The following is a 6,068-nucleotide window of genomic DNA, read 5'->3' as shown; positions in this document are numbered from 1 at the left end:
CGACTGTGTATTGCTGTATACAGCTGAAATAGGTTGTACATAATATCTGATCTGACCCTGGGTTATTTCATTTGACCTGGGATCTGTGCATTAATAATACATAGACCAGTGAGGAGAGAGAAAGAGAGATTTATCTCTAAACAAACAGCACACTACCATACAGCCTGATTAGCTCACAAATTTCCAGCCCTTCTTCTTCTAAGTGAAAGCTCTTCTGCATATCTGTTAGAATCCCACTGATATCCCTGGATGAACCATGAAGGATGCCATCTCTCTGTGGAATTTTGTGTGCCTTTTAGCCCTGCTTCTCACCCAAACAAGCAGACCACTCATTCAATTCAATTCAACTTTATTTGTATAGCACATTTCATACAAATGTAAACTCAAAATACACATATAAAACAGCTTATGTTGTCATTTCTTTTGGGACAACATAATACGTTGTCCCGAAAGAAATGACTTGGATATTATCCAAAATGCAAAAATACTGTATTCCTAACAGTTAAAGGAATGAGAAAAAAGCTGTGTTTTCAGACCACGCTTTAAAGAGTCTGGACAGCTTGGATCTGGATTTTTACCTTGACAAGAGCAATTTTAACCATTTGATCAAAGCCAGAGGTGAGTATGCCAATGTACATAAGTGATCAAGACCACAATTTCATCTCTGGATCAGACTCAGCCAAGATTCAGATGGATCTGAATGATTTAAAGCCATTCAAAAATCCAAAAAGCATGACACTATAGCCATTTCTGTTTTTAAATATGTTTTAAAAGGCCTTTTAGTTTAACTCAATGTGGTAATGCCTGTTGATGTATATTGCAAAAATATATGATAGAACATACAGTGCTAAACAAATGTAATAGACCACCTGTCATATTTGTCTCAAAGACCATCCAGCATCATGAAGTGCTTTAATGTGGACTCTTTCATTTTCAGTGAGCTCTCCATGTTTTACCATTTTGAACAGGAATGAGGAATTTCAAACTGAATTCACCCAAATATGAGCCGGCTCACTGGGCTTCTCTGAGAAGTCAGAAATGAATCAAACACAACATTCAACCACTAAAACTAATTTTTCTGTTCAGGAATGCAAGTAAATAACTATCATTTGACATAATAATCAAGAAATATTAATGTGCTTTACTATTTTTTTGTAAATCAGTACATTTGGAAATTCATGGATAACAATAATAATTATATTTTAGCATTAAAAATATCATTTGGGTTAAAGAGCTTCTACATATTGGTGTATTAACCATTGCAGAAAGATAAAAAATGATTTTGGTAATTACTTATGCAGTTAATTTAGGGCAGCTGTGGCATAAACCTTACTTTGGTTAGAGTGGTCTAATAAATTTGTTAAGCACTGTATATATAATGCTTTCCAGTAGCATTAATGTGACCTTTTTAAAACTCATTAATAAATAAACATTAATACAATGAATATATGAATAAACTTACAAATCTCCAGTAAAAGGTTGTGAACTAAAGTGGGCTGGTCTGAGTCATCAAACTCCAGTGCTGAAAATAAGTCCAAATCTGGCCCTGGATTTTGTCATAGACCCCCAAAATAAAAATGTACCAGCCACTTCTGAATCTAAGAAAGATTTCTCCGCAAACAAAGATAAGACAGATTTTAAGCTATTGGTGAATATGGCTCAACCTTCCTCCTGCAGAATTGCACATAAAAAGCTCAAGAACACAAAGTCATTCATTTTAAATCCTGGGAAAATCAGCTCTATTCAACTACCTGTGGTCAACACCTCTAGAGGAGACCTTTACAATAAACACTGTGAGAACTACAGTATAAAACAGCTATGTTGTGGTGAATCAGTGGTTCATTCTTTCTTCTTGAGCCTCTCAAAGACGTGAACACTGATGATGGCACACACCATGATGAAGAGACCGACTGAGACCACGATGATCCTCAGCATGCAGAGAGAGAGACCAGAACCACTGTGTGAGTCTGAAAAGCAACAAAACAGGGAGTTTGGTTACAGACTGTGTCCATCCATCCATCCATCTTCTTCCACTTATCTGAGATCGGGTCGCGGGGACAGCAGACTAAACAGGGAAGCCCAGACTTGCCTCTCTCCGGCCACTTCGTCCAGCTGTTCCCAGGGGATCCCGAGGCGTTCCCAGGCCAGCCGAGTGACATAGTCTCTCAAGTGTGTCCTGGGTCTTCCCCGGGGCCTCCTCCCAGTGGGACTTGCCCAGAACACCTCACCAGGGAGGCGTCCAGGGGGCATCCGGACCAGATGCCCGAGATGTGAACTCGTGAACAAGACCCTGAGATACTTGAACTCCTCCACTTGGGGCAGGATCTCATTCCCAACTTGGAGAGGGCATTCCACCCTTTTCTGACTGAGGACCATGGTCTCAGATTTGGAGGTGCTGATTCTCATCCCAGCCGCTTCACACTCGGTTGCAAACTGTTCCAGAGAGAGCTGGAGGTCCTGGTCTGATGAAGCCATCAGGACCACATCATCTGCGAAAAGCAGAGACCTAATCCCAAGGCCACCAAACTGGACGCCCTCAATGCCCTGGCTGCGCCTAGAAATTCTGTCCATGAAAGTTATAAACAGAACCGGTGACAAAGGGCAGCCCTGGCGGAGTCCAACACGCACCGGGAACGAGTCCGACTTACTTCCGGCAATGCGGACCAAGCTCTGGCACCGGCTGTACAGGGACCAAACTGCCCTTATCAGGGGGTCCGGCACCCCATACTCCCAGAGCACCCTCCACAGGATTCCTCGTGGGACACGGCCGAATGCCAGATCCACAAAACACATGCAGACTGGTTGGGCAAACTCCCATGGACCCTCTAGGACCCTACTGAGAGTGTAGAGTTGGTCCACTGTTCCACGGCCAGGACGAAAACCACATTGCTCCTCCTGAATCTGAGGATTGACTATCCGATGGACCCTCCTCTCCAGGACCCCCGAATAGACCTTACCGGGGTGGCTGAGGAGTGTGATCCCTCTATAATTGGACCACACCCTCCGGTCCCCCTTCTTAAAGAGGGGAACCACCACCCCAGTCTGCCAGTCCAGGGGCACTGTCCCTGATGTCCACGCGATGTTGCAAAGGCATGTCAGCCAAGACAGCCCTACAACATCCAGAGTCTTGAGGAACTCAGGGCAGATCTCATCCATCCCCGGGGCCCTGCAACCGCGGAGCTTTTTGACCACCTCGGCGACCTCAGCCCCAGAGATAGAAGAGCCCACATCTGCGTCCCCAGACTCTGCTTCCTCATTGGAAGACATGTCGATGGGATTGAGGAGGTCTTCGAAGTATTCCTTCCACCGACCCACAACGTCCCGACGTCCCGCCACAACAGGCACTGACCACCTTGCAGCTGCAGCTCCTATCAGCCACCTTGACAATGGAACACGGCCCACTCGAACTCAATGTACAGACTGTGTGTCATTTGGTAATAGAGACTAAGGTGAGGGAACAGATGTTATAAACTAAGAGACTAGCAGTGTTAATTTTGACAGCTGTTTTTAATTTTAGTCTCAGTCTTAGTCTTTGGATTAAATACCTTTTAGTTTTTGTCACACTTTAGTTTCTACCCTTTACAGTTCTAGTCTAGTTTTGGTTGACAAAAAAAAAAAAAAAAAAAAAAAACTTGGTCTAGTTTTAGTCCCTAAAAAGTCTTGACTTTTAGCCCAAGAATTTATACTCTTGCCTGAATCTGTGTCGATCATCACGTCTTGGTTTTATTTTGGTGACTTCCTGTTCCGGTCTGTTGGTTTGAGGGGCAACTTTACTCGTGGCTGTGAGGCGCTCTCCTTTCCCCCCTTGGCGTGGAGACTGGGCTGCACACCTGAGATGCATCTCTAATCAAGCTCTCCCCTGAAGAAGGCCGCAGACGCTCTCCTCCATGTCAGTGTATTATTGTCCTCCCACAGTGGTACATCGGCTCTCTCTAAGTTTAAACTCTTGTGATTCTTGTGTAACTTTTTGTGCAATCGTTTGATGATTTTGACTAACTGTGCCTCTCCTTCCTTTTTCCAGTGCCTCACTCCTGCCTCTCGTCAGTCCCAAACCCAGCACGCTCTCACTGGGATTTAATTCACTCTCTGGACTCATGGGTTCCCCCCTCCCTTTCCCAGCACAATCACCAACACTAAAATTGTTAAAACTTCTTCCTCAACTGCTTTTGGGTTCCAACCACACTCCACACGTCACAGAATCTGGTACTAAACTGTGGTAGTGTGTTCTCTGCACCCTGCCAGACCTGCTTTCTACAGCTGAGAAGCAAAATAGCTATAGATGCATTGTATTTTAACAGATATACTCACAGTGGAGAAATATCATGGATATTGACTGTCTGTCAAAAACTAATCTTACTGTTAATCGGTTTTAGTCATCACAGATCTATTTTTCTATTTTTGTTCAATCTTATCTCTTTACTAAGTGACTTGTAGAAAGATGTCTGTGAATGGCATGTTGGGCCACTTAAGTTGATCTTTCATGCAGTCTTCTATTAAACACATCAAGGAGAGTGATCTTGCAAAGTTTCAAGCTGATGCACTTGCCTTCATTAAGAGGATGATCAGACCAATCAGGATCATTTCAAGAGAAAGAAGCAGTAGCTTTGTGGTTCAGTTTTACTGCGAGCCTGTCACTATGACATGGATGCAGCTAGGGTGCTGATATTCACTCCTTGGATGTTTCACCATTTTTTGATTTTATATGTCAATCGTGGTCAAAATAATTTGGCTTTTTTGACAAAAAAGGAAAAAAGTTGATGTCAAAGTGTAAACAGCTTTCTACAAGTAATGTCATTTAAATAAGAATATATAATGGTAAGTGACTGCATCAAAATTCAGCCCCTTCAAGTCAGGCTTGCACATCTGGATGCTGCAGTTTTACTCCATTCTTCTTTTCCAAACTGCTCAAGCTCTGTCAGGTTACACAAGGATCGGGCATGAACAGCCTTTTTTGTGTCTAACCACAAATTTTCTGTTGGATTGAGTTCTGGGCTTTTGGGCTTTCTGTGTAGCAAAAGACAAAAGACAAACACTAAGTTGAGTGTGCAGGGGGGCAGGTTTAGGAGAGACTGTAGGCTGTGGTGATCAGGTAGTGCTTGAGAGGTTTTTTTTAAACTTATCTAAGGATGAAGCATTGCGTATGTTTATGGGGAGGGTGTTCCAGAGGAGGGGGCTGTAGTCCTGAACACTCTGTCTTCGTAGGTACGAAATTTGGTGGTGGGAACTGTAAGAAGGCCAGTGTCTGAGGACCAGAGGCTCTGGGTCGGGGTATATAGATGAAGGAGGTCAGAGAGGTACTGAGGGGCATGAAGGGATTTGTAAGTGAGGAGGAGGATTTTGTATTTGATTTGGAATCTAACTGGGAGCCAGTGGAGGTGGATGAGGGTAGTGGTGATGTGCTGCCAGAGCCTAGAGTGGGTGAGAACCCTGGCACCAGAGTTTTGGATGTATTGGAGCCTGTCCAGGACTTTGTTAAGGTACCCCAGACAGGACTCCATTACAGTAATCCAGACATAGCTGATGAATGAGTGTATGAGTGTCTCTGCAACTGAGTCTGTGAGTGATGATCTGAGTCTGGAGATGTTCTTTAGGTGAGAAAAAGCAGTTTTAGTCACAGATTTGATATGGGACTGGAAGGAAAGGGTGGAGTCCAGGAATGATGCCCAGAATCGGACCTCAGAGAATGGGCGACTGGGATTGCCGTCCACATTAAGTACAAGATCTCCAGCCTTCCTGAGCAGTGCTTTTTGGGCCACAACCATTAACTCTGTTTTATTGCTGTTCAGGCGTAGGGATGAAAGCTGAGACCATGTTTGCAGATGATGTGACCAAGAGGGAGCATGTAAAAGATGAAAAGAAGAGGACCAAGGACAGAGCCTTGGGGCACGCCTTGGTCTACAGGGGTTAGGGGAGAGAGGGACTTGCAGATGTTGACAAACTGCTTCCTGTCTGAGAGGTAGGACAGAAACCAGGAGAGAGCTGTTCTGGTAATGCCTAGGTGGTTGGATAAACAGTTTAGGAGGATGGTGTTGGAGATTGTGTCAAAGGCTGCAGAGAGGTTGAGGAGA

Source organism: Cheilinus undulatus, linkage group 13, assembly GCF_018320785.1.
Source record: "Cheilinus undulatus linkage group 13, ASM1832078v1, whole genome shotgun sequence".
In the NCBI taxonomy this organism is placed as follows: domain Eukaryota; kingdom Metazoa; phylum Chordata; class Actinopteri; order Labriformes; family Labridae; genus Cheilinus; species Cheilinus undulatus.
The sequence above is the reverse complement of the archived record's forward strand: the minus strand, read 5'-3'. Positions refer to the sequence as shown.